We start from the raw sequence: 26,759 nt of genomic DNA on the forward strand, positions 1-26,759 counted from the left end.
CTCGTCGAGCAAGACGCCGAATAGCAGGTTTTGTGATTCCCTGAATGTTATCACGAAGAATTTTTCGGTGACGTTTAGCACCTCCTTTTCCCAATCCTTTACCTCCTTTTCCGCGTCCAGACATATTGATATAGTTGCGTACAGAACGAGTACAAAAACAACGTTTGAGTTAACAGAATTCAGACAGCTTTAAAAAGAGGCCATAAAATTACCTACTGCTCGTGGAAACACCCTAATTAACCAATAGAGTTGCGTCATTACAAAATGTTCCGAACATTTTGTACATTTTTTTAAGTAAAACTGTAGTTTTTTTAAAAATTCGTGGTCTTAATGTTTCAGTAAGGCAATAAATTTGGCATCGTTGGAATTCGCCAAACCTTCTGCTACTTACTAAAAAAAAAAAAAGTCAAAAGCTTTTGTGTATCAGAAGATACAGCCGTTTTCCCGTAGCCAAAAAACACAGATTTTATAAAAATGTTAAAGTAATGAGCGTAATGTCATTATGCAGCCAATCAGAAATTACTTTCTTAGCACCAATCAAATGGTTTGTTTTGAACCTTAGCTGTCAATCAATATGAGAAATAAAACTTTGGCGCGATAGTGCATTTTAGACCGTCTTGTGTATCCGTACTACATCGACTTCTTAAAATATGGCTCGTACAAAGCAAACTGCACGTAAATCTACTGGAGGAAAGGCTCCACGAAAACAACTCGCCACTAAAGCTGCGAGGAAAAGCGCACCAGCTACTGGAGGAGTGAAAAAACCACATCGTTACAGACCTGGTACAGTTGCTCTCAGAGAAATCAGAAGATACCAGAAGTCAACCGAGCTCTTGATCCGCAAGTTGCCTTTCCAGCGTCTTGTGCGAGAAATTGCTCAGGACTTCAAAACAGATCTGCGATTCCAGAGCACAGCCGTTATGGCTCTGCAAGAGGCTTCTGAAGCGTACCTTGTTGGCTTGTTCGAGGATACTAACTTGTGTGCCATTCACGCAAAACGAGTTACAATCATGCCTAAAGACATCCAGTTGGCAAGAAGAATTCGTGGGGAACGTGCCTAAGCATCTTACCAAACAAAAAACGGCTATTTTTATAGCCACACATCCATAAAAAATATTACGGCTAGCTTTTTATATCAAACTTTGTCCTGCTTTCTGTTTAAATTTTATGCTACATAAAAATTTTATGCTACATAAAGTTTGACAATGTTAAAAATATGAAGGGCAAGAAAAGTAAAAGCAAGAAAATAAGAAATTTAAAAACGAAAATACTTAAACTTAGGGAATCTAATCTTAAATTTACTCTTTTTTAACTGTTTAAGTGACTTAAACAAGTTTAACTTTGTACCAAGATAATGTTTTTTTGTAAATGTGTGGCTATAAAAATAGCCGTTTGTTAATGTAATAGCCAGATACACACAAATTATTTTTTTGCGGTCTTCTTTGCTGCCTTTTTGGGAGTCTTTTTGACCTTCTTTGCTGCAGGTTTTTTAGCAACAGGCTTCTTTGTGGGTTTCTTAGCTGCTGGTTTCTTAGCCGAGGCTTTCTTTGTGGCAGGCTTCTTTGCTGCTTTCTTTGGCGTGCTCTTCTTTGCTGGCTTCTTTTTTGGTGTACTTTTCTTTGCAGTAGGCTTCTTTGCCGTTGGCTTTTTTGCTGCGGCCTTTTTCTTAGGTTTTTCTTTTTTTACCTGACCTAGCTTGAATGATCCAGAAGCACCAGTGCCTTTAGTTTGAATCAAATCGCCTGATGTTACTCCTCGTTTAAGAGCCATTTTCAGATGATGATCTGAGTTTTCAGCAACTTTGTAATTTGCATGAATATATTTTGTAATAGCTTGGCGAGATGAACCACCGCGTTCCTTTAGGGTAGCGATAGCAGCCTTGATCATGTCCACATATTTAGGGTGATCAGCTGTCTTCTTTGCAGCAGGTTTCTTCTTGGGTGCGATTTTCTTTGGAGAAGCTGCTTCACTCATTTTTAATGTTTTCTTACAACAATCCAACGATAAACGATGCTTGTTATCACAGTAGAAGTATACTAAACATTACCGTGTAAATGAGATATAATTTAAGACGGTGCGAAGTATGCGGACGTAAAAGTACCACTCCCGGGAATTGATTTGGCGCGAAAACAGAAATGTGTGTTTCTGTACATCGTATAATGTCCGTTTTGGGTGCCGCGACTATGCGAAAGCATGTTAATTTTTATTTGTAGTACGACGCAATAGTCTGCAAGAGAAGCTGCTGGAGTTTGAGGTCTTCAGCATTACATCTAGTCTGTTAATTTGGGCTTCTTCCGCGCTCGTGTTAGGATTTTCATAAAGCGTTCTTTGGTTTGCGTTGCGTATGTCGGCCTACATCATCGACACGGCCTGTTTCCGGCTATTAGGAGCAATTCATATATTGGGCACTGCGTTTCGACTTTTTTATTAGACCACAGTAAAAAAATTCACTCACAGAAGTCCCTTTCTTTCATGGCTACAAACACGAAGAATTCTGTCGTAAGTAAAACGAATGCGCAAGCCAAAATGACGATGGGGCGAAGTCATAAGCATGGCCCTGTGGCCCAATGGATAAGGCATCTGACTACGAATCAGGGGATTCCAGGTTCGACTCCTGGCAGGGTCGCACTGTCGCATTTCGGCTGCATGGTCTACTGTGTAACGCGCGCGCACGTTCTGGCGTAATGCGTTGATAAACGGAATGTACGCAGACATATTGGAAAGTAATATCACGCACTTAGTATCGTCGCCTTTGTTAGCATTCATGTAAGTTACCATCCACTCGCTACAGTCGCTCTCCATCCTACGGCTAAATCAACAGCCGTGATTTTTACTATGTCGCCGTCCATCCGTACGCGGTGACAGTTGTAAGCTTTACAGTAACGTGACATGCTCCACAAGCAGTTACGGTGTGTGGACGATGCCTATCATGGCAACGCTTGTTCTTTATCGCTTCTCGGCCTAATGGCTAAGATCAAGTGTAGTATCTGTTCTTATCAGTTTAATATCTGGTAGGCCATTCTCTGAATGGTCAGTATATTAATCTGATTTTTGGCCTTGGGTCATGGAGGTGGATTCATTCACGCCGTGACCACGGGTTGCCTTGGTGTTGCACTATTACCGATGGCGGCCCACATAAGCAATAAAAGAATAATAGCAGTCCTCTTTCCGACGGCACTCTGCATAGTCTACGGCGGGAACAAAACGCGTACACTGGGGGAGAATACAGCCTATGCCCCGCGACACGGCAGTTTATAACACACTCAAGCCACAAGCATTAACAAACTTTGAAGGGTACCCTCATGCTACGGTGCAGTTCCAACTCATACTTACCTGACGGGGAAGTAAAGACTGATCAATGAGGGTTTTCTTCCAGAGTGAGGCTCTTGCATTGCACTACGCTTGGGCTGACCTCTGCGATTACTGCAAACGTCAGTAACTCGACCGTACAATTTCTGGTAGTGGGGGCCTGCGTCCGCGCTCGCCCCCTCCTTAAGTCAAAATGAATGAGCTTAGAAAAGTTGCGCGGCCAAATGTCGGTGGTGACTTAAACGCTAAGGTAAAACCTCGCTTGGCTGTTACGAAACGTGATTGCGATATAAGTCCTCGGAAGGCGGCGGAATTTTATTTTATTTGCCATTCCGTCAGGGTTATTGGATGATCGGCAATAGATCGAGTTTGTATGCATTTGAAAGCTCTTTTTTCTCGTACTATCACCTGAAAATGTCGTAGGAAAATGTCATAGGAAACACTTTCAACAACCGCCACGTTCCTTAATTGTTATAACAAGAAATATATCACAGCAAATGAAAATGAAAAGCCTACGACACCGGGAGTTCCCAGGCGGTCCCCCATCCAAGTACTATCCCGGCCCGACGATGCTTAACTTCCGTGATCAGACGAGAACGGGTGTGTTCATCGTGGTATGGCCGTAGACATTAGTAGGTGCAAATACGTGCAATTTATTTTGACGTTGTGATCAAATTTTTTTATTTAATTTCTTTGAGTTACTTAGGACAAGGCGTATGCATGGATTATCTATTAGACTTTAAGGTTATAGTTTTGTGAAAAAAACAATGTTTTTTTAAAGATGTGTGGCTATAAAAATAGCCGTTGTTTTCTGAGTGTAGCGGTTTACTTCTTCTGTCCTTTGTCGTTCTTCTTTGGGAGTAAGACAGCTTGAATGTTTGGCAAAACACCACCAGCTGCAATGGTTACACCGCTCAAAAGTTTGTTTAATTCTTCATCATTACGAACAGCCAATTGTAAATGTCTTGGAATAATCCTAGCTTTTTTGTTGTCTCTTGCTGCGTTACCAGCCAACTCCAATATCTCAGCAGATAAATATTCCAAGACGGCTGCTAAGTAAACTGGTGCTCCAGATCCAATTCGGTTAGCATAGTGCCCTCTACGAAGGAATCTATGCACTCTACCGACTGGAAATTGAAGTCCAGCTCTTGAGGATCTTGTCTTGGCTTTAGCCTTAGCTTTTCCACCTTTTCCACGTCCAGACATAACTGCGATTTGATTTGTAAGTTAATACAAAAACGTACGAATATTTAACGTAAGTGTTAACGAAATAAACTTTACTCGTTTTTTCATCATAAAAATAGGATCGAAATCATGTTTTTTTAACCAATCATAATTAAGTATTAAACAAAAGATTTTTTTTTTAACCAATTAAATTGCGTATCGGCGTTTTCGGATCGAATTCGATCCGATTTTTTTACTTATAAACAAAAAGTTTTGACTTGCAGTTTAATGCTTATTTACAAGTTAAGTAGCAAAAATTTTTAACCATGTCTGACGCAGCAGCTAAAGGAGGAAAACAGGCACCTAAAGTAGCCAAGAAAGGTGAAAAAAGAGCCGGCAAAAAAGGAGGAAAGATTGGTGGAACTGGTGAAAAGAAACGCAAGAGAAAGAGAAAGGAAAGTTATGCTATTTACATCTACAATGTTTTGAAACAAGTTCACCCAGATGTCGGAGTTTCAAGCAAAGCTATGAGCATCATGAACTCATTTGTCAACGACATCTTTGAGCGCATTGCTTCCGAAGCTTCGCGTTTGGCTCTTCAAAACAAAAAGTCGACCATCTCTTCTCGTGAAATTCAAACCGCAGTACGTCTTCTCTTGCCTGGAGAACTTGCAAAACACGCAGTCAGTGAAGGAACAAAAGCCGTCACAAAATACACAAGCAGCAAGTAAACCAACGTCTACCAAACACAAACGGTCTTTTTTAAGACCACACATCTTTAAAAAAACATTTACTTGGCGTCACTACAAGTTAACCGAAGTTAATAAAACTTCTAAATAATGTGCTTAAGAACACTAGCCTACATTTAAAATACTTCCCCATGTGTGTGTGGATTAGCTTCACTTTTCATACGTATTATTAGCTGTACTTGCAGAAAAGACAAGTACATTGATCCATGTTATTGCTTACATTTAACTTAACCCAGCTTTTCACGGAAACACTCCCAGGCAAATTAACCCTACAAAGTATTTCTAAATTTTTTTTGTGTCATATATGACATAGTATCGTATAGCAATAAATGTAACTGTGACAAGACTTTACACATTGTGTAATTTGGAAGCGTGCACAAAGTAATGTTTTAAAAGATTTGTGGCTATAAAAATAGCCGTTTTTGTTGAGCAATGACAACGCTTAACCTCCGAATCCGTAAAGAGTTCTTCCTTGACGTTTTAAGGCATAAACAACATCCATAGCGGTAACGGTCTTGCGTTTAGCGTGCTCTGTGTAGGTTACAGCATCACGAATAACATTCTCTAAGAAAACCTTCAGTACACCTCTGGTTTCCTCATAGATAAGGCCAGAGATACGTTTGACACCACCTCGTCGAGCAAGACGCCGAATAGCAGGTTTTGTGATTCCCTGAATGTTATCACGAAGAATTTTTCGGTGACGTTTAGCACCTCCTTTTCCCAATCCTTTACCTCCTTTTCCGCGTCCAGACATATTGATATAGTTGCGTACAGAACGAGTACAAAAACAACGTTTGAGTTAACAGAATTCAGACAGCTTTAAAAAGAGGCCATAAAATTACCTACTGCTCGTGGAAACACCCTAATTAACCAATAGAGTTGCGTCATTACAAAATGTTCCGAACATTTTGTACATTTTTTTAAGTAAAACTGTAGTTTTTTTAAAAATTCGTGGTCTTAATGTTTCAGTAAGGCAATAAATTTGGCATCGTTGGAATTCGCCAAACCTTCTGCTACTTACTAAAAAAAAAAAAAGTCAAAAGCTTTTGTGTATCAGAAGATACAGCCGTTTTCCCGTAGCCAAAAAACACAGATTTTATAAAAATGTTAAAGTAATGAGCGTAATGTCATTATGCAGCCAATCAGAAATTACTTTCTTAGCACCAATCAAATGGTTTGTTTTGAACCTTAGCTGTCAATCAATATGAGAAATAAAACTTTGGCGCGATAGTGCATTTTAGACCGTCTTGTGTATCCGTACTACATCGACTTCTTAAAATATGGCTCGTACAAAGCAAACTGCACGTAAATCTACTGGAGGAAAGGCTCCACGAAAACAACTCGCCACTAAAGCTGCGAGGAAAAGCGCACCAGCTACTGGAGGAGTGAAAAAACCACATCGTTACAGACCTGGTACAGTTGCTCTCAGAGAAATCAGAAGATACCAGAAGTCAACCGAGCTCTTGATCCGCAAGTTGCCTTTCCAGCGTCTTGTGCGAGAAATTGCTCAGGACTTCAAAACAGATCTGCGATTCCAGAGCACAGCCGTTATGGCTCTGCAAGAGGCTTCTGAAGCGTACCTTGTTGGCTTGTTCGAGGATACTAACTTGTGTGCCATTCACGCAAAACGAGTTACAATCATGCCTAAAGACATCCAGTTGGCAAGAAGAATTCGTGGGGAACGTGCCTAAGCATCTTACCAAACAAAAAACGGCTATTTTTATAGCCACACATCCATAAAAAATATTACGGCTAGCTTTTTATATCAAACTTTGTCCTGCTTTCTGTTTAAATTTTATGCTACATAAAAATTTTATGCTACATAAAGTTTGACAATGTTAAAAATATGAAGGGCAAGAAAAGTAAAAGCAAGAAAATAAGAAATTTAAAAACGAAAATACTTAAACTTAGGGAATCTAATCTTAAATTTACTCTTTTTTAACTGTTTAAGTGACTTAAACAAGTTTAACTTTGTACCAAGATAATGTTTTTTTGTAAATGTGTGGCTATAAAAATAGCCGTTTGTTAATGTAATAGCCAGATACACACAAATTATTTTTTTGCGGTCTTCTTTGCTGCCTTTTTGGGAGTCTTTTTGACCTTCTTTGCTGCAGGTTTTTTAGCAACAGGCTTCTTTGTGGGTTTCTTAGCTGCTGGTTTCTTAGCCGAGGCTTTCTTTGTGGCAGGCTTCTTTGCTGCTTTCTTTGGCGTGCTCTTCTTTGCTGGCTTCTTTTTTGGTGTACTTTTCTTTGCAGTAGGCTTCTTTGCCGTTGGCTTTTTTGCTGCGGCCTTTTTCTTAGGTTTTTCTTTTTTTACCTGACCTAGCTTGAATGATCCAGAAGCACCAGTGCCTTTAGTTTGAATCAAATCGCCTGATGTTACTCCTCGTTTAAGAGCCATTTTCAGATGATGATCTGAGTTTTCAGCAACTTTGTAATTTGCATGAATATATTTTGTAATAGCTTGGCGAGATGAACCACCGCGTTCCTTTAGGGTAGCGATAGCAGCCTTGATCATGTCCACATATTTAGGGTGATCAGCTGTCTTCTTTGCAGCAGGTTTCTTCTTGGGTGCGATTTTCTTTGGAGAAGCTGCTTCACTCATTTTTAATGTTTTCTTACAACAATCCAACGATAAACGATGCTTGTTATCACAGTAGAAGTATACTAAACATTACCGTGTAAATGAGATATAATTTAAGACGGTGCGAAGTATGCGGACGTAAAAGTACCACTCCCGGGAATTGATTTGGCGCGAAAACAGAAATGTGTGTTTCTGTACATCGTATAATGTCCGTTTTGGGTGCCGCGACTATGCGAAAGCATGTTAATTTTTATTTGTAGTACGACGCAATAGTCTGCAAGAGAAGCTGCTGGAGTTTGAGGTCTTCAGCATTACATCTAGTCTGTTAATTTGGGCTTCTTCCGCGCTCGTGTTAGGATTTTCATAAAGCGTTCTTTGGTTTGCGTTGCGTATGTCGGCCTACATCATCGACACGGCCTGTTTCCGGCTATTAGGAGCAATTCATATATTGGGCACTGCGTTTCGACTTTTTTATTAGACCACAGTAAAAAAATTCACTCACAGAAGTCCCTTTCTTTCATGGCTACAAACACGAAGAATTCTGTCGTAAGTAAAACGAATGCGCAAGCCAAAATGACGATGGGGCGAAGTCATAAGCATGGCCCTGTGGCCCAATGGATAAGGCATCTGACTACGAATCAGGGGATTCCAGGTTCGACTCCTGGCAGGGTCGCACTGTCGCATTTCGGCTGCATGGTCTACTGTGTAACGCGCGCGCACGTTCTGGCGTAATGCGTTGATAAACGGAATGTACGCAGACATATTGGAAAGTAATATCACGCACTTAGTATCGTCGCCTTTGTTAGCATTCATGTAAGTTACCATCCACTCGCTACAGTCGCTCTCCATCCTACGGCTAAATCAACAGCCGTGATTTTTACTATGTCGCCGTCCATCCGTACGCGGTGACAGTTGTAAGCTTTACAGTAACGTGACATGCTCCACAAGCAGTTACGGTGTGTGGACGATGCCTATCATGGCAACGCTTGTTCTTTATCGCTTCTCGGCCTAATGGCTAAGATCAAGTGTAGTATCTGTTCTTATCAGTTTAATATCTGGTAGGCCATTCTCTGAATGGTCAGTATATTAATCTGATTTTTGGCCTTGGGTCATGGAGGTGGATTCATTCACGCCGTGACCACGGGTTGCCTTGGTGTTGCACTATTACCGATGGCGGCCCACATAAGCAATAAAAGAATAATAGCAGTCCTCTTTCCGACGGCACTCTGCATAGTCTACGGCGGGAACAAAACGCGTACACTGGGGGAGAATACAGCCTATGCCCCGCGACACGGCAGTTTATAACACACTCAAGCCACAAGCATTAACAAACTTTGAAGGGTACCCTCATGCTACGGTGCAGTTCCAACTCATACTTACCTGACGGGGAAGTAAAGACTGATCAATGAGGGTTTTCTTCCAGAGTGAGGCTCTTGCATTGCACTACGCTTGGGCTGACCTCTGCGATTACTGCAAACGTCAGTAACTCGACCGTACAATTTCTGGTAGTGGGGGCCTGCGTCCGCGCTCGCCCCCTCCTTAAGTCAAAATGAATGAGCTTAGAAAAGTTGCGCGGCCAAATGTCGGTGGTGACTTAAACGCTAAGGTAAAACCTCGCTTGGCTGTTACGAAACGTGATTGCGATATAAGTCCTCGGAAGGCGGCGGAATTTTATTTTATTTGCCATTCCGTCAGGGTTATTGGATGATCGGCAATAGATCGAGTTTGTATGCATTTGAAAGCTCTTTTTTCTCGTACTATCACCTGAAAATGTCGTAGGAAAATGTCATAGGAAACACTTTCAACAACCGCCACGTTCCTTAATTGTTATAACAAGAAATATATCACAGCAAATGAAAATGAAAAGCCTACGACACCGGGAGTTCCCAGGCGGTCCCCCATCCAAGTACTATCCCGGCCCGACGATGCTTAACTTCCGTGATCAGACGAGAACGGGTGTGTTCATCGTGGTATGGCCGTAGACATTAGTAGGTGCAAATACGTGCAATTTATTTTGACGTTGTGATCAAATTTTTTTATTTAATTTCTTTGAGTTACTTAGGACAAGGCGTATGCATGGATTATCTATTAGACTTTAAGGTTATAGTTTTGTGAAAAAAACAATGTTTTTTTAAAGATGTGTGGCTATAAAAATAGCCGTTGTTTTCTGAGTGTAGCGGTTTACTTCTTCTGTCCTTTGTCGTTCTTCTTTGGGAGTAAGACAGCTTGAATGTTTGGCAAAACACCACCAGCTGCAATGGTTACACCGCTCAAAAGTTTGTTTAATTCTTCATCATTACGAACAGCCAATTGTAAATGTCTTGGAATAATCCTAGCTTTTTTGTTGTCTCTTGCTGCGTTACCAGCCAACTCCAATATCTCAGCAGATAAATATTCCAAGACGGCTGCTAAGTAAACTGGTGCTCCAGATCCAATTCGGTTAGCATAGTGCCCTCTACGAAGGAATCTATGCACTCTACCGACTGGAAATTGAAGTCCAGCTCTTGAGGATCTTGTCTTGGCTTTAGCCTTAGCTTTTCCACCTTTTCCACGTCCAGACATAACTGCGATTTGATTTGTAAGTTAATACAAAAACGTACGAATATTTAACGTAAGTGTTAACGAAATAAACTTTACTCGTTTTTTCATCATAAAAATAGGATCGAAATCATGTTTTTTTAACCAATCATAATTAAGTATTAAACAAAAGATTTTTTTTTTAACCAATTAAATTGCGTATCGGCGTTTTCGGATCGAATTCGATCCGATTTTTTTACTTATAAACAAAAAGTTTTGACTTGCAGTTTAATGCTTATTTACAAGTTAAGTAGCAAAAATTTTTAACCATGTCTGACGCAGCAGCTAAAGGAGGAAAACAGGCACCTAAAGTAGCCAAGAAAGGTGAAAAAAGAGCCGGCAAAAAAGGAGGAAAGATTGGTGGAACTGGTGAAAAGAAACGCAAGAGAAAGAGAAAGGAAAGTTATGCTATTTACATCTACAATGTTTTGAAACAAGTTCACCCAGATGTCGGAGTTTCAAGCAAAGCTATGAGCATCATGAACTCATTTGTCAACGACATCTTTGAGCGCATTGCTTCCGAAGCTTCGCGTTTGGCTCTTCAAAACAAAAAGTCGACCATCTCTTCTCGTGAAATTCAAACCGCAGTACGTCTTCTCTTGCCTGGAGAACTTGCAAAACACGCAGTCAGTGAAGGAACAAAAGCCGTCACAAAATACACAAGCAGCAAGTAAACCAACGTCTACCAAACACAAACGGTCTTTTTTAAGACCACACATCTTTAAAAAAACATTTACTTGGCGTCACTACAAGTTAACCGAAGTTAATAAAACTTCTAAATAATGTGCTTAAGAACACTAGCCTACATTTAAAATACTTCCCCATGTGTGTGTGGATTAGCTTCACTTTTCATACGTATTATTAGCTGTACTTGCAGAAAAGACAAGTACATTGATCCATGTTATTGCTTACATTTAACTTAACCCAGCTTTTCACGGAAACACTCCCAGGCAAATTAACCCTACAAAGTATTTCTAAATTTTTTTTGTGTCATATATGACATAGTATCGTATAGCAATAAATGTAACTGTGACAAGACTTTACACATTGTGTAATTTGGAAGCGTGCACAAAGTAATGTTTTAAAAGATTTGTGGCTATAAAAATAGCCGTTTTTGTTGAGCAATGACAACGCTTAACCTCCGAATCCGTAAAGAGTTCTTCCTTGACGTTTTAAGGCATAAACAACATCCATAGCGGTAACGGTCTTGCGTTTAGCGTGCTCTGTGTAGGTTACAGCATCACGAATAACATTCTCTAAGAAAACCTTCAGTACACCTCTGGTTTCCTCATAGATAAGGCCAGAGATACGTTTGACACCACCTCGTCGAGCAAGACGCCGAATAGCAGGTTTTGTGATTCCCTGAATGTTATCACGAAGAATTTTTCGGTGACGTTTAGCACCTCCTTTTCCCAATCCTTTACCTCCTTTTCCGCGTCCAGACATATTGATATAGTTGCGTACAGAACGAGTACAAAAACAACGTTTGAGTTAACAGAATTCAGACAGCTTTAAAAAGAGGCCATAAAATTACCTACTGCTCGTGGAAACACCCTAATTAACCAATAGAGTTGCGTCATTACAAAATGTTCCGAACATTTTGTACATTTTTTTAAGTAAAACTGTAGTTTTTTTAAAAATTCGTGGTCTTAATGTTTCAGTAAGGCAATAAATTTGGCATCGTTGGAATTCGCCAAACCTTCTGCTACTTACTAAAAAAAAAAAAGTCAAAAGCTTTTGTGTATCAGAAGATACAGCCGTTTTCCCGTAGCCAAAAAACACAGATTTTATAAAAATGTTAAAGTAATGAGCGTAATGTCATTATGCAGCCAATCAGAAATTACTTTCTTAGCACCAATCAAATGGTTTGTTTTGAACCTTAGCTGTCAATCAATATGAGAAATAAAACTTTGGCGCGATAGTGCATTTTAGACCGTCTTGTGTATCCGTACTACATCGACTTCTTAAAATATGGCTCGTACAAAGCAAACTGCACGTAAATCTACTGGAGGAAAGGCTCCACGAAAACAACTCGCCACTAAAGCTGCGAGGAAAAGCGCACCAGCTACTGGAGGAGTGAAAAAACCACATCGTTACAGACCTGGTACAGTTGCTCTCAGAGAAATCAGAAGATACCAGAAGTCAACCGAGCTCTTGATCCGCAAGTTGCCTTTCCAGCGTCTTGTGCGAGAAATTGCTCAGGACTTCAAAACAGATCTGCGATTCCAGAGCACAGCCGTTATGGCTCTGCAAGAGGCTTCTGAAGCGTACCTTGTTGGCTTGTTCGAGGATACTAACTTGTGTGCCATTCACGCAAAACGAGTTACAATCATGCCTAAAGACATCCAGTTGGCAAGAAGAATTCGTGGGGAACGTGCCTAAGCATCTTACCAAACAAAAAACGGCTATTTTTATAGCCACACATCCATAAAAAATATTACGGCTAGCTTTTTATATCAAACTTTGTCCTGCTTTCTGTTTAAATTTTATGCTACATAAAAATTTTATGCTACATAAAGTTTGACAATGTTAAAAATATGAAGGGCAAGAAAAGTAAAAGCAAGAAAATAAGAAATTTAAAAACGAAAATACTTAAACTTAGGGAATCTAATCTTAAATTTACTCTTTTTTAACTGTTTAAGTGACTTAAACAAGTTTAACTTTGTACCAAGATAATGTTTTTTTGTAAATGTGTGGCTATAAAAATAGCCGTTTGTTAATGTAATAGCCAGATACACACAAATTATTTTTTTGCGGTCTTCTTTGCTGCCTTTTTGGGAGTCTTTTTGACCTTCTTTGCTGCAGGTTTTTTAGCAACAGGCTTCTTTGTGGGTTTCTTAGCTGCTGGTTTCTTAGCCGAGGCTTTCTTTGTGGCAGGCTTCTTTGCTGCTTTCTTTGGCGTGCTCTTCTTTGCTGGCTTCTTTTTTGGTGTACTTTTCTTTGCAGTAGGCTTCTTTGCCGTTGGCTTTTTTGCTGCGGCCTTTTTCTTAGGTTTTTCTTTTTTTACCTGACCTAGCTTGAATGATCCAGAAGCACCAGTGCCTTTAGTTTGAATCAAATCGCCTGATGTTACTCCTCGTTTAAGAGCCATTTTCAGATGATGATCTGAGTTTTCAGCAACTTTGTAATTTGCATGAATATATTTTGTAATAGCTTGGCGAGATGAACCACCGCGTTCCTTTAGGGTAGCGATAGCAGCCTTGATCATGTCCACATATTTAGGGTGATCAGCTGTCTTCTTTGCAGCAGGTTTCTTCTTGGGTGCGATTTTCTTTGGAGAAGCTGCTTCACTCATTTTTAATGTTTTCTTACAACAATCCAACGATAAACGATGCTTGTTATCACAGTAGAAGTATACTAAACATTACCGTGTAAATGAGATATAATTTAAGACGGTGCGAAGTATGCGGACGTAAAAGTACCACTCCCGGGAATTGATTCGGCGCGAAAACAGAAATGTGTGTTTCTGTACATCGTATAATGTCCGTTTTGGGTGCCGCGACTATGCGAAAGCATGTTAATTTTTATTTGTAGTACGACGCAATAGTCTGCAAGAGAAGCTGCTGGAGTTTGAGGTCTTCAGCATTACATCTAGTCTGTTAATTTGGGCTTCTTCCGCGCTCGTGTTAGGATTTTCATAAAGCGTTCTTTGGTTTGCGTTGCGTATGTCGGCCTACATCATCGACACGGCCTGTTTCCGGCTATTAGGAGCAATTCATATATTGGGCACTGCGTTTCGACTTTTTTATTAGACCACAGTAAAAAAATTCACTCACAGAAGTCCCTTTCTTTCATGGCTACAAACACGAAGAATTCTGTCGTAAGTAAAACGAATGCGCAAGCCAAAATGACGATGGGGCGAAGTCATAAGCATGGCCCTGTGGCCCAATGGATAAGGCATCTGACTACGAATCAGGGGATTCCAGGTTCGACTCCTGGCAGGGTCGCACTGTCGCATTTCGGCTGCATGGTCTACTGTGTAACGCGCGCGCACGTTCTGGCGTAATGCGTTGATAAACGGAATGTACGCAGACATATTGGAAAGTAATATCACGCACTTAGTATCGTCGCCTTTGTTAGCATTCATGTAAGTTACCATCCACTCGCTACAGTCGCTCTCCATCCTACGGCTAAATCAACAGCCGTGATTTTTACTATGTCGCCGTCCATCCGTACGCGGTGACAGTTGTAAGCTTTACAGTAACGTGACATGCTCCACAAGCAGTTACGGTGTGTGGACGATGCCTATCATGGCAACGCTTGTTCTTTATCGCTTCTCGGCCTAATGGCTAAGATCAAGTGTAGTATCTGTTCTTATCAGTTTAATATCTGGTAGGCCATTCTCTGAATGGTCAGTATATTAATCTGATTTTTGGCCTTGGGTCATGGAGGTGGATTCATTCACGCCGTGACCACGGGTTGCCTTGGTGTTGCACTATTACCGATGGCGGCCCACATAAGCAATAAAAGAATAATAGCAGTCCTCTTTCCGACGGCACTCTGCATAGTCTACGGCGGGAACAAAACGCGTACACTGGGGGAGAATACAGCCTATGCCCCGCGACACGGCAGTTTATAACACACTCAAGCCACAAGCATTAACAAACTTTGAAGGGTACCCTCATGCTACGGTGCAGTTCCAACTCATACTTACCTGACGGGGAAGTAAAGACTGATCAATGAGGGTTTTCTTCCAGAGTGAGGCTCTTGCATTGCACTACGCTTGGGCTGACCTCTGCGATTACTGCAAACGTCAGTAACTCGACCGTACAATTTCTGGTAGTGGGGGCCTGCGTCCGCGCTCGCCCCCTCCTTAAGTCAAAATGAATGAGCTTAGAAAAGTTGCGCGGCCAAATGTCGGTGGTGACTTAAACGCTAAGGTAAAACCTCGCTTGGCTGTTACGAAACGTGATTGCGATATAAGTCCTCGGAAGGCGGCGGAATTTTATTTTATTTGCCATTCCGTCAGGGTTATTGGATGATCGGCAATAGATCGAGTTTGTATGCATTTGAAAGCTCTTTTTTCTCGTACTATCACCTGAAAATGTCGTAGGAAAATGTCATAGGAAACACTTTCAACAACCGCCACGTTCCTTAATTGTTATAACAAGAAATATATCACAGCAAATGAAAATGAAAAGCCTACGACACCGGGAGTTCCCAGGCGGTCCCCCATCCAAGTACTATCCCGGCCCGACGATGCTTAACTTCCGTGATCAGACGAGAACGGGTGTGTTCATCGTGGTATGGCCGTAGACATTAGTAGGTGCAAATACGTGCAATTTATTTTGACGTTGTGATCAAATTTTTTTATTTAATTTCTTTGAGTTACTTAGGACAAGGCGTATGCATGGATTATCTATTAGACTTTAAGGTTATAGTTTTGTGAAAAAAACAATGTTTTTTTAAAGATGTGTGGCTATAAAAATAGCCGTTGTTTTCTGAGTGTAGCGGTTTACTTCTTCTGTCCTTTGTCGTTCTTCTTTGGGAGTAAGACAGCTTGAATGTTTGGCAAAACACCACCAGCTGCAATGGTTACACCGCTCAAAAGTTTGTTTAATTCTTCATCATTACGAACAGCCAATTGTAAATGTCTTGGAATAATCCTAGCTTTTTTGTTGTCTCTTGCTGCGTTACCAGCCAACTCCAATATCTCAGCAGATAAATATTCCAAGACGGCTGCTAAGTAAACTGGTGCTCCAGATCCAATTCGGTTAGCATAGTGCCCTCTACGAAGGAATCTATGCACTCTACCGACTGGAAATTGAAGTCCAGCTCTTGAGGATCTTGTCTTGGCTTTAGCCTTAGCTTTTCCACCTTTTCCACGTCCAGACATAACTGCGATTTGATTTGTAAGTTAATACAAAAACGTACGAATATTTAACGTAAGTGTTAACGAAATAAACTTTACTCGTTTTTTCATCATAAAAATAGGATCGAAATCATGTTTTTTTAACCAATCATAATTAAGTATTAAACAAAAGATTTTTTTTTTAACCAATTAAATTGCGTATCGGCGTTTTCGGATCGAATTCGATCCGATTTTTTTACTTATAAACAAAAAGTTTTGACTTGCAGTTTAATGCTTATTTACAAGTTAAGTAGCAAAAATTTTTAACCATGTCTGACGCAGCAGCTAAAGGAGGAAAACAGGCACCTAAAGTAGCCAAGAAAGGTGAAAAAAGAGCCGGCAAAAAAGGAGGAAAGATTGGTGGAACTGGTGAAAAGAAACGCAAGAGAAAGAGAAAGGAAAGTTATGCTATTTACATCTACAATGTTTTGAAACAAGTTCACCCAGATGTCGGAGTTTCAAGCAAAGCTATGAGCATCATGAACTCATTTGTCAACGACATCTTTGAGCGCATTGCTTCCGAAGCTTCGCGTTTGGCTCTTCAAAACAAAAAGTCGACCATCTCTTCTCGTGAAATTCAAACCGCAGTACGTCTTCTCTTGCCTGGAGAACTTGCAAAACACGCAGTCAGTGAAGGAACAAAAGCCGTCACAAAATACACAAGCAGCAAGTAAACCAACGTCTACCAAACACAAACGGTCTTTTTTAAGACCACACATCTTTAAAAAAACATTTACTTGGCGTCACTACAAGTTAACCGAAGTTAATAAAACTTCTAAATAATGTGCTTAAGAACACTAGCCTACATTTAAAATACTTCCCCATGTGTGTGTGGATTAGCTTCACTTTTCATACGTATTATTAGCTGTACTTGCAGAAAAGACAAGTACATTGATCCATGTTATTGCTTACATTTAACTTAACCCAGCTTTTCACGGAAACACTCCCAGGCAAATTAACCCTACAAAGTATTTCTAAATTTTTTTTGTGTCATATATGACATAGTATCGTATAGCAATAAATGTAACTGTGACAAGACTTTACACATTGTGTAATTTGGAAGCGTGCACAAAGTAATGTTTTAAAAGATTTGTGGCTATAAAAATAGCCGTTTTTGTTGAGCAATGACAACGCTTAACCTCCGAATCCGTAAAGAGTTCTTCCTTGACGTTTTAAGGCATAAACAACATCCATAGCGGTAACGGTCTTGCGTTTAGCGTGCTCTGTGTAGGTTACAGCATCACGAATAACATTCTCTAAGAAAACCTTCAGTACACCTCTGGTTTCCTCATAGATAAGGCCAGAGATACGTTTGACACCACCTCGTCGAGCAAGACGCCGAATAGCAGGTTTTGTGATTCCCTGAATGTTATCACGAAGAATTTTTCGGTGACGTTTAGCACCTCCTTTTCCCAATCCTTTACCTCCTTTTCCGCGTCCAGACATATTGATATAGTTGCGTACAGAACGAGTACAAAAACAACGTTTGAGTTAACAGAATTCAGACAGCTTTAAAAAGAGGCCATAAAATTACCTACTGCTCGTGGAAACACCCTAATTAACCAATAGAGTTGCGTCATTACAAAATGTTCCGAACATTTTGTACATTTTTTTAAGTAAAACTGTAGTTTTTTTAAAAATTCGTGGTCTTAATGTTTCAGTAAGGCAATAAATTTGGCATCGTTGGAATTCGCCAAACCTTCTGCTACTTACTAAAAAAAAAAAAAGTCAAAAGCTTTTGTGTATCAGAAGATACAGCCGTTTTCCCGTAGCCAAAAAACACAGATTTTATAAAAATGTTAAAGTAATGAGCGTAATGTCATTATGCAGCCAATCAGAAATTACTTTCTTAGCACCAATCAAATGGTTTGTTTTGAACCTTAGCTGTCAATCAATATGAGAAATAAAACTTTGGCGCGATAGTGCATTTTAGACCGTCTTGTGTATCCGTACTACATCGACTTCTTAAAATATGGCTCGTACAAAGCAAACTGCACGTAAATCTACTGGAGGAAAGGCTCCACGAAAACAACTCGCCACTAAAGCTGCGAGGAAAAGCGCACCAGCTACTGGAGGAGTGAAAAAACCACATCGTTACAGACCTGGTACAGTTGCTCTCAGAGAAATCAGAAGATACCAGAAGTCAACCGAGCTCTTGATCCGCAAGTTGCCTTTCCAGCGTCTTGTGCGAGAAATTGCTCAGGACTTCAAAACAGATCTGCGATTCCAGAGCACAGCCGTTATGGCTCTGCAAGAGGCTTCTGAAGCGTACCTTGTTGGCTTGTTCGAGGATACTAACTTGTGTGCCATTCACGCAAAACGAGTTACAATCATGCCTAAAGACATCCAGTTGGCAAGAAGAATTCGTGGGGAACGTGCCTAAGCATCTTACCAAACAAAAAACGGCTATTTTTATAGCCACACATCCATAAAAAATATTACGGCTAGCTTTTTATATCAAACTTTGTCCTGCTTTCTGTTTAAATTTTATGCTACATAAAAATTTTATGCTACATAAAGTTTGACAATGTTAAAAATATGAAGGGCAAGAAAAGTAAAAGCAAGAAAATAAGAAATTTAAAAACGAAAATACTTAAACTTAGGGAATCTAATCTTAAATTTACTCTTTTTTAACTGTTTAAGTGACTTAAACAAGTTTAACTTTGTACCAAGATAATGTTTTTTTGTAAATGTGTGGCTATAAAAATAGCCGTTTGTTAATGTAATAGCCAGATACACACAAATTATTTTTTTGCGGTCTTCTTTGCTGCCTTTTTGGGAGTCTTTTTGACCTTCTTTGCTGCAGGTTTTTTAGCAACAGGCTTCTTTGTGGGTTTCTTAGCTGCTGGTTTCTTAGCCGAGGCTTTCTTTGTGGCAGGCTTCTTTGCTGCTTTCTTTGGCGTGCTCTTCTTTGCTGGCTTCTTTTTTGGTGTACTTTTCTTTGCAGTAGGCTTCTTTGCCGTTGGCTTTTTTGCTGCGGCCTTTTTCTTAGGTTTTTCTTTTTTTACCTGACCTAGCTTGAATGATCCAGAAGCACCAGTGCCTTTAGTTTGAATCAAATCGCCTGATGTTACTCCTCGTTTAAGAGCCATTTTCAGATGATGATCTGAGTTTTCAGCAACTTTGTAATTTGCATGAATATATTTTGTAATAGCTTGGCGAGATGAACCACCGCGTTCCTTTAGGGTAGCGATAGCAGCCTTGATCATGTCCACATATTTAGGGTGATCAGCTGTCTTCTTTGCAGCAGGTTTCTTCTTGGGTGCGATTTTCTTTGGAGAAGCTGCTTCACTCATTTTTAATGTTTTCTTACAACAATCCAACGATAAACGATGCTTGTTATCACAGTAGAAGTATACTAAACATTACCGTGTAAATGAGATATAATTTAAGACGGTGCGAAGTATGCGGACGTAAAAGTACCACTCCCGGGAATTGATTTGGCGCGAAAACAGAAATGTGTGTTTCTGTACATCGTATAATGTCCGTTTTGGGTGCCGCGACTATGCGAAAGCATGTTAATTTTTATTTGTAGTACGACGCAATAGTCTGCAAGAGAAGCTGCTGGAGTTTGAGGTCTTCAGCATTACATCTAGTCTGTTAATTTGGGCTTCTTCCGCGCTCGTGTTAGGATTTTCATAAAGCGTTCTTTGGTTTGCGTTGCGTATGTCGGCCTACATCATCGACACGGCCTGTTTCCGGCTATTAGGAGCAATTCATATATTGGGCACTGCGTTTCGACTTTTTTATTAGACCACAGTAAAAAAATTCACTCACAGAAGTCCCTTTCTTTCATGGCTACAAACACGAAGAATTCTGTCGTAAGTAAAACGAATGCGCAAGCCAAAATGACGATGGGGCGAAGTCATAAGCATGGCCCTGTGGCCCAATGGATAAGGCATCTGACTACGAATCAGGGGATTCCAGGTTCGACTCCTGGCAGGGTCGCACTGTCGCATTTCGGCTGCATGGTCTACTGTGTAACGCGCGCGCACGTTCTGGCGTAATGCGTTGATAAACGGAATGTACGCAGACATATTGGAAAGTAATATCACGCACTTAGTATCGTCGCCTTTGTTAGCATTCATGTAAGTTACCATCCACTCGCTACAGTCGCTCTCCATCCTACGGCTAAATCAACAGCCGTGATTTTTACTATGTCGCCGTCCATCCGTACGCGGTGACAGTTGTAAGCTTTACAGTAACGTGACATGCTCCACAAGCAGTTACGGTGTGTGGACGATGCCTATCATGGCAACGCTTGTTCTTTATCGCTTCTCGGCCTAATGGCTAAGATCAAGTGTAGTATCTGTTCTTATCAGTTTAATATCTGGTAGGCCATTCTCTGAATGGTCAGTATATTAATCTGATTTTTGGCCTTGGGTCATGGAGGTGGATTCATTCACGCCGTGACCACGGGTTGCCTTGGTGTTGCACTATTACCGATGGCGGCCCACATAAGCAATAAAAGAATAATAGCAGTCCTCTTTCCGACGGCACTCTGCATAGTCTACGGCGGGAACAAAACGCGTACACTGGGGGAGAATACAGCCTATGCCCCGCGACACGGCAGTTTATAACACACTCAAGCCACAAGCATTAACAAACTTTGAAGGGTACCCTCATGCTACGGTGCAGTTCCAACTCATACTTACCTGACGGGGAAGTAAAGACTGATCAATGAGGGTTTTCTTCCAGAGTGAGGCTCTTGCATTGCACTACGCTTGGGCTGACCTCTGCGATTACTGCAAACGTCAGTAACTCGACCGTACAATTTCTGGTAGTGGGGGCCTGCGTCCGCGCTCGCCCCCTCCTTAAGTCAAAATGAATGAGCTTAGAAAAGTTGCGCGGCCAAATGTCGGTGGTGACTTAAACGCTAAGGTAAAACCTCGCTTGGCTGTTACGAAACGTGATTGCGATATAAGTCCTCGGAAGGCGGCGGAATTTTATTTTATTTGCCATTCCGTCAGGGTTATTGGATGATCGGCAATAGATCGAGTTTGTATGCATTTGAAAGCTCTTTTTTCTCGTACTATCACCTGAAAATGTCGTAGGAAAATGTCATAGGAAACACTTTCAACAACCGCCACGTTCCTTAATTGTTATAACAAGAAATATATCACAGCAAATGAAAATGAAAAGCCTACGACACCGGGAGTTCCCAGGCGGTCCCCCATCCAAGTACTATCCCGGCCCGACGATGCTTAACTTCCGTGATCAGACGAGAACGGGTGTGTTCATCGTGGTATGGCCGTAGACATTAGTAGGTGCAAATACGTGCAATTTATTTTGACGTTGTGATCAAATTTTTTTATTTAATTTCTTTGAGTTACTTAGGACAAGGCGTATGCATGGATTATCTATTAGACTTTAAGGTTATAGTTTTGTGAAAAAAACAATGTTTTTTTAAAGATGTGTGGCTATAAAAATAGCCGTTGTTTTCTGAGTGTAGCGGTTTACTTCTTCTGTCCTTTGTCGTTCTTCTTTGGGAGTAAGACAGCTTGAATGTTTGGCAAAACACCACCAGCTGCAATGGTTACACCGCTCAAAAGTTTGTTTAATTCTTCATCATTACGAACAGCCAATTGTAAATGTCTTGGAATAATCCTAGCTTTTTTGTTGTCTCTTGCTGCGTTACCAGCCAACTCCAATATCTCAGCAGATAAATATTCCAAGACGGCTGCTAAGTAAACTGGTGCTCCAGATCCAATTCGGTTAGCATAGTGCCCTCTACGAAGGAATCTATGCACTCTACCGACTGGAAATTGAAGTCCAGCTCTTGAGGATCTTGTCTTGGCTTTAGCCTTAGCTTTTCCACCTTTTCCACGTCCAGACATAACTGCGATTTGATTTGTAAGTTAATACAAAAACGTACGAATATTTAACGTAAGTGTTAACGAAATAAACTTTACTCGTTTTTTCATCATAAAAATAGGATCGAAATCATGTTTTTTTAACCAATCATAATTAAGTATTAAACAAAAGATTTTTTTTTTAACCAATTAAATTGCGTATCGGCGTTTTCGGATCGAATTCGATCCGATTTTTTTACTTATAAACAAAAAGTTTTGACTTGCAGTTTAATGCTTATTTACAAGTTAAGTAGCAAAAATTTTTAACCATGTCTGACGCAGCAGCTAAAGGAGGAAAACAGGCACCTAAAGTAGCCAAGAAAGGTGAAAAAAGAGCCGGCAAAAAAGGAGGAAAGATTGGTGGAACTGGTGAAAAGAAACGCAAGAGAAAGAGAAAGGAAAGTTATGCTATTTACATCTACAATGTTTTGAAACAAGTTCACCCAGATGTCGGAGTTTCAAGCAAAGCTATGAGCATCATGAACTCATTTGTCAACGACATCTTTGAGCGCATTGCTTCCGAAGCTTCGCGTTTGGCTCTTCAAAACAAAAAGTCGACCATCTCTTCTCGTGAAATTCAAACCGCAGTACGTCTTCTCTTGCCTGGAGAACTTGCAAAACACGCAGTCAGTGAAGGAACAAAAGCCGTCACAAAATACACAAGCAGCAAGTAAACCAACGTCTACCAAACACAAACGGTCTTTTTTAAGACCACACATCTTTAAAAAAACATTTACTTGGCGTCACTACAAGTTAACCGAAGTTAATAAAACTTCTAAATAATGTGCTTAAGAACACTAGCCTACATTTAAAATACTTCCCCATGTGTGTGTGGATTAGCTTCACTTTTCATACGTATTATTAGCTGTACTTGCAGAAAAGACAAGTACATTGATCCATGTTATTGCTTACATTTAACTTAACCCAGCTTTTCACGGAAACACTCCCAGGCAAATTAACCCTACAAAGTATTTCTAAATTTTTTTTGTGTCATATATGACATAGTATCGTATAGCAATAAATGTAACTGTGACAAGACTTTACACATTGTGTAATTTGGAAGCGTGCACAAAGTAATGTTTTAAAAGATTTGTGGCTATAAAAATAGCCGTTTTTGTTGAGCAATGACAACGCTTAACCTCCGAATCCGTAAAGAGTTCTTCCTTGACGTTTTAAGGCATAAACAACATCCATAGCGGTAACGGTCTTGCGTTTAGCGTGCTCTGTGTAGGTTACAGCATCACGAATAACATTCTCTAAGAAAACCTTCAGTACACCTCTGGTTTCCTCATAGATAAGGCCAGAGATACGTTTGACACCACCTCGTCGAGCAAGACGCCGAATAGCAGGTTTTGTGATTCCCTGAATGTTATCACGAAGAATTTTTCGGTGACGTTTAGCACCTCCTTTTCCCAATCCTTTACCTCCTTTTCCGCGTCCAGACATATTGATATAGTTGCGTACAGAACGAGTACAAAAACAACGTTTGAGTTAACAGAATTCAGACAGCTTTAAAAAGAGGCCATAAAATTACCTACTGCTCGTGGAAACACCCTAATTAACCAATAGAGTTGCGTCATTACAAAATGTTCCGAACATTTTGTACATTTTTTTAAGTAAAACTGTAGTTTTTTTAAAAATTCGTGGTCTTAATGTTTCAGTAAGGCAATAAATTTGGCATCGTTGGAATTCGCCAAACCTTCTGCTACTTACTAAAAAAAAAAAAAGTCAAAAGCTTTTGTGTATCAGAAGATACAGCCGTTTTCCCGTAGCCAAAAAACACAGATTTTATAAAAATGTTAAAGTAATGAGCGTAATGTCATTATGCAGCCAATCAGAAATTACTTTCTTAGCACCAATCAAATGGTTTGTTTTGAACCTTAGCTGTCAATCAATATGAGAAATAAAACTTTGGCGCGATAGTGCATTTTAGACCGTCTTGTGTATCCGTACTACATCGACTTCTTAAAATATGGCTCGTACAAAGCAAACTGCACGTAAATCTACTGGAGGAAAGGCTCCACGAAAACAACTCGCCACTAAAGCTGCGAGGAAAAGCGCACCAGCTACTGGAGGAGTGAAAAAACCACATCGTTACAGACCTGGTACAGTTGCTCTCAGAGAAATCAGAAGATACCAGAAGTCAACCGAGCTCTTGATCCGCAAGTTGCCTTTCCAGCGTCTTGTGCGAGAAATTGCTCAGGACTTCAAAACAGATCTGCGATTCCAGAGCACAGCCGTTATGGCTCTGCAAGAGGCTTCTGAAGCGTACCTTGTTGGCTTGTTCGAGGATACTAACTTGTGTGCCATTCACGCAAAACGAGTTACAATCATGCCTAAAGACATCCAGTTGGCAAGAAGAATTCGTGGGGAACGTGCCTAAGCATCTTACCAAACAAAAAACGGCTATTTTTATAGCCACACATCCATAAAAAATATTACGGCTAGCTTTTTATATCAAACTTTGTCCTGCTTTCTGTTTAAATTTTATGCTACATAAAAATTTTATGCTACATAAAGTTTGACAATGTTAAAAATATGAAGGGCAAGAAAAGTAAAAGCAAGAAAATAAGAAATTTAAAAACGAAAATACTTAAACTTAGGGAATCTAATCTTAAATTTACTCTTTTTTAACTGTTTAAGTGACTTAAACAAGTTTAACTTTGTACCAAGATAATGTTTTTTTGTAAATGTGTGGCTATAAAAATAGCCGTTTGTTAATGTAATAGCCAGATACACACAAATTATTTTTTTGCGGTCTTCTTTGCTGCCTTTTTGGGAGTCTTTTTGACCTTCTTTGCTGCAGGTTTTTTAGCAACAGGCTTCTTTGTGGGTTTCTTAGCTGCTGGTTTCTTAGCCGAGGCTTTCTTTGTGGCAGGCTTCTTTGCTGCTTTCTTTGGCGTGCTCTTCTTTGCTGGCTTCTTTTTTGGTGTACTTTTCTTTGCAGTAGGCTTCTTTGCCGTTGGCTTTTTTGCTGCGGCCTTTTTCTTAGGTTTTTCTTTTTTTACCTGACCTAGCTTGAATGATCCAGAAGCACCAGTGCCTTTAGTTTGAATCAAATCGCCTGATGTTACTCCTCGTTTAAGAGCCATTTTCAGATGATGATCTGAGTTTTCAGCAACTTTGTAATTTGCATGAATATATTTTGTAATAGCTTGGCGAGATGAACCACCGCGTTCCTTTAGGGTAGCGATAGCAGCCTTGATCATGTCCACATATTTAGGGTGATCAGCTGTCTTCTTTGCAGCAGGTTTCTTCTTGGGTGCGATTTTCTTTGGAGAAGCTGCTTCACTCATTTTTAATGTTTTCTTACAACAATCCAACGATAAACGATGCTTGTTATCACAGTAGAAGTATACTAAACATTACCGTGTAAATGAGATATAATTTAAGACGGTGCGAAGTATGCGGACGTAAAAGTACCACTCCCGGGAATTGATTTGGCGCGAAAACAGAAATGTGTGTTTCTGTACATCGTATAATGTCCGTTTTGGGTGCCGCGACTATGCGAAAGCATGTTAATTTTTATTTGTAGTACGACGCAATAGTCTGCAAGAGAAGCTGCTGGAGTTTGAGGTCTTCAGCATTACATCTAGTCTGTTAATTTGGGCTTCTTCCGCGCTCGTGTTAGGATTTTCATAAAGCGTTCTTTGGTTTGCGTTGCGTATGTCGGCCTACATCATCGACACGGCCTGTTTCCGGCTATTAGGAGCAATTCATATATTGGGCACTGCGTTTCGACTTTTTTATTAGACCACAGTAAAAAAATTCACTCACAGAAGTCCCTTTCTTTCATGGCTACAAACACGAAGAATTCTGTCGTAAGTAAAACGAATGCGCAAGCCAAAATGACGATGGGGCGAAGTCATAAGCATGGCCCTGTGGCCCAATGGATAAGGCATCTGACTACGAATCAGGGGATTCCAGGTTCGACTCCTGGCAGGGTCGCACTGTCGCATTTCGGCTGCATGGTCTACTGTGTAACGCGCGCGCACGTTCTGGCGTAATGCGTTGATAAACGGAATGTACGCAGACATATTGGAAAGTAATATCACGCACTTAGTATCGTCGCCTTTGTTAGCATTCATGTAAGTTACCATCCACTCGCTACAGTCGCTCTCCATCCTACGGCTAAATCAACAGCCGTGATTTTTACTATGTCGCCGTCCATCCGTACGCGGTGACAGTTGTAAGCTTTACAGTAACGTGACATGCTCCACAAGCAGTTACGGTGTGTGGACGATGCCTATCATGGCAACGCTTGTTCTTTATCGCTTCTCGGCCTAATGGCTAAGATCAAGTGTAGTATCTGTTCTTATCAGTTTAATATCTGGTAGGCCATTCTCTGAATGGTCAGTATATTAATCTGATTTTTGGCCTTGGGTCATGGAGGTGGATTCATTCACGCCGTGACCACGGGTTGCCTTGGTGTTGCACTATTACCGATGGCGGCCCACATAAGCAATAAAAGAATAATAGCAGTCCTCTTTCCGACGGCACTCTGCATAGTCTACGGCGGGAACAAAACGCGTACACTGGGGGAGAATACAGCCTATGCCCCGCGACACGGCAGTTTATAACACACTCAAGCCACAAGCATTAACAAACTTTGAAGGGTACCCTCATGCTACGGTGCAGTTCCAACTCATACTTACCTGACGGGGAAGTAAAGAC

At 40.5% G+C, this 26,759-nt stretch overlaps 13 non-coding genes across 13 annotated transcripts; 9 read left to right on the plus strand and 4 right to left on the minus strand.

Annotated features, from left to right (window-relative positions):
- Positions 1–2,948: 2,948 nt before the first annotated feature.
- Positions 2,949–3,140, plus strand: LOC130660598 (U2 spliceosomal RNA). The gene has a single exon (XR_008987795.1). It is a non-coding gene; the product is annotated as a U2 spliceosomal RNA (small nuclear RNA).
- Positions 3,141–3,325: 185 nt separating this feature from the next.
- On the plus strand, positions 3,326–3,490 carry LOC130659540 (U1 spliceosomal RNA). Its single transcript, XR_008986745.1, has one exon. It is a non-coding gene; the product is annotated as a U1 spliceosomal RNA (small nuclear RNA).
- A 328-nt stretch (positions 3,491–3,818) lies between these two features.
- On the minus strand, positions 3,819–3,937 carry LOC130658879 (5S ribosomal RNA). Its single transcript, XR_008986092.1, has one exon. It is a non-coding gene; the product is annotated as a 5S ribosomal RNA (ribosomal RNA).
- A 4,863-nt stretch (positions 3,938–8,800) lies between these two features.
- Positions 8,801–8,992, plus strand: LOC130660599 (U2 spliceosomal RNA). Its single transcript, XR_008987796.1, has one exon. It is a non-coding gene; the product is annotated as a U2 spliceosomal RNA (small nuclear RNA).
- A 185-nt stretch (positions 8,993–9,177) lies between these two features.
- On the plus strand, positions 9,178–9,342 carry LOC130659541 (U1 spliceosomal RNA). Its single transcript, XR_008986746.1, has one exon. It is a non-coding gene; the product is annotated as a U1 spliceosomal RNA (small nuclear RNA).
- A 328-nt stretch (positions 9,343–9,670) lies between these two features.
- On the minus strand, positions 9,671–9,789 carry LOC130658891 (5S ribosomal RNA). Its single transcript, XR_008986104.1, has one exon. It is a non-coding gene; the product is annotated as a 5S ribosomal RNA (ribosomal RNA).
- Positions 9,790–14,651: 4,862 nt separating this feature from the next.
- Positions 14,652–14,843, plus strand: LOC130660600 (U2 spliceosomal RNA). The gene has a single exon (XR_008987797.1). It is a non-coding gene; the product is annotated as a U2 spliceosomal RNA (small nuclear RNA).
- Positions 14,844–15,028: 185 nt separating this feature from the next.
- Positions 15,029–15,193, plus strand: LOC130659542 (U1 spliceosomal RNA). The gene has a single exon (XR_008986747.1). It is a non-coding gene; the product is annotated as a U1 spliceosomal RNA (small nuclear RNA).
- A 328-nt stretch (positions 15,194–15,521) lies between these two features.
- LOC130658903 (5S ribosomal RNA) lies at positions 15,522–15,640 on the minus strand. The gene has a single exon (XR_008986116.1). It is a non-coding gene; the product is annotated as a 5S ribosomal RNA (ribosomal RNA).
- Positions 15,641–20,503: 4,863 nt separating this feature from the next.
- Positions 20,504–20,695, plus strand: LOC130660601 (U2 spliceosomal RNA). Its single transcript, XR_008987798.1, has one exon. It is a non-coding gene; the product is annotated as a U2 spliceosomal RNA (small nuclear RNA).
- Positions 20,696–20,880: 185 nt separating this feature from the next.
- LOC130659543 (U1 spliceosomal RNA) lies at positions 20,881–21,045 on the plus strand. The gene has a single exon (XR_008986748.1). It is a non-coding gene; the product is annotated as a U1 spliceosomal RNA (small nuclear RNA).
- A 328-nt stretch (positions 21,046–21,373) lies between these two features.
- On the minus strand, positions 21,374–21,492 carry LOC130658915 (5S ribosomal RNA). The gene has a single exon (XR_008986128.1). It is a non-coding gene; the product is annotated as a 5S ribosomal RNA (ribosomal RNA).
- Positions 21,493–26,355: 4,863 nt separating this feature from the next.
- LOC130660602 (U2 spliceosomal RNA) lies at positions 26,356–26,547 on the plus strand. The gene has a single exon (XR_008987800.1). It is a non-coding gene; the product is annotated as a U2 spliceosomal RNA (small nuclear RNA).
- Positions 26,548–26,759: the final 212 nt, after the last annotated feature.

Source organism: Hydractinia symbiolongicarpus, chromosome 9 (assembly GCF_029227915.1).
Source record: "Hydractinia symbiolongicarpus strain clone_291-10 chromosome 9, HSymV2.1, whole genome shotgun sequence".
In the NCBI taxonomy this organism is placed as follows: Eukaryota; Metazoa; Cnidaria; class Hydrozoa; order Anthoathecata; family Hydractiniidae; genus Hydractinia; species Hydractinia symbiolongicarpus.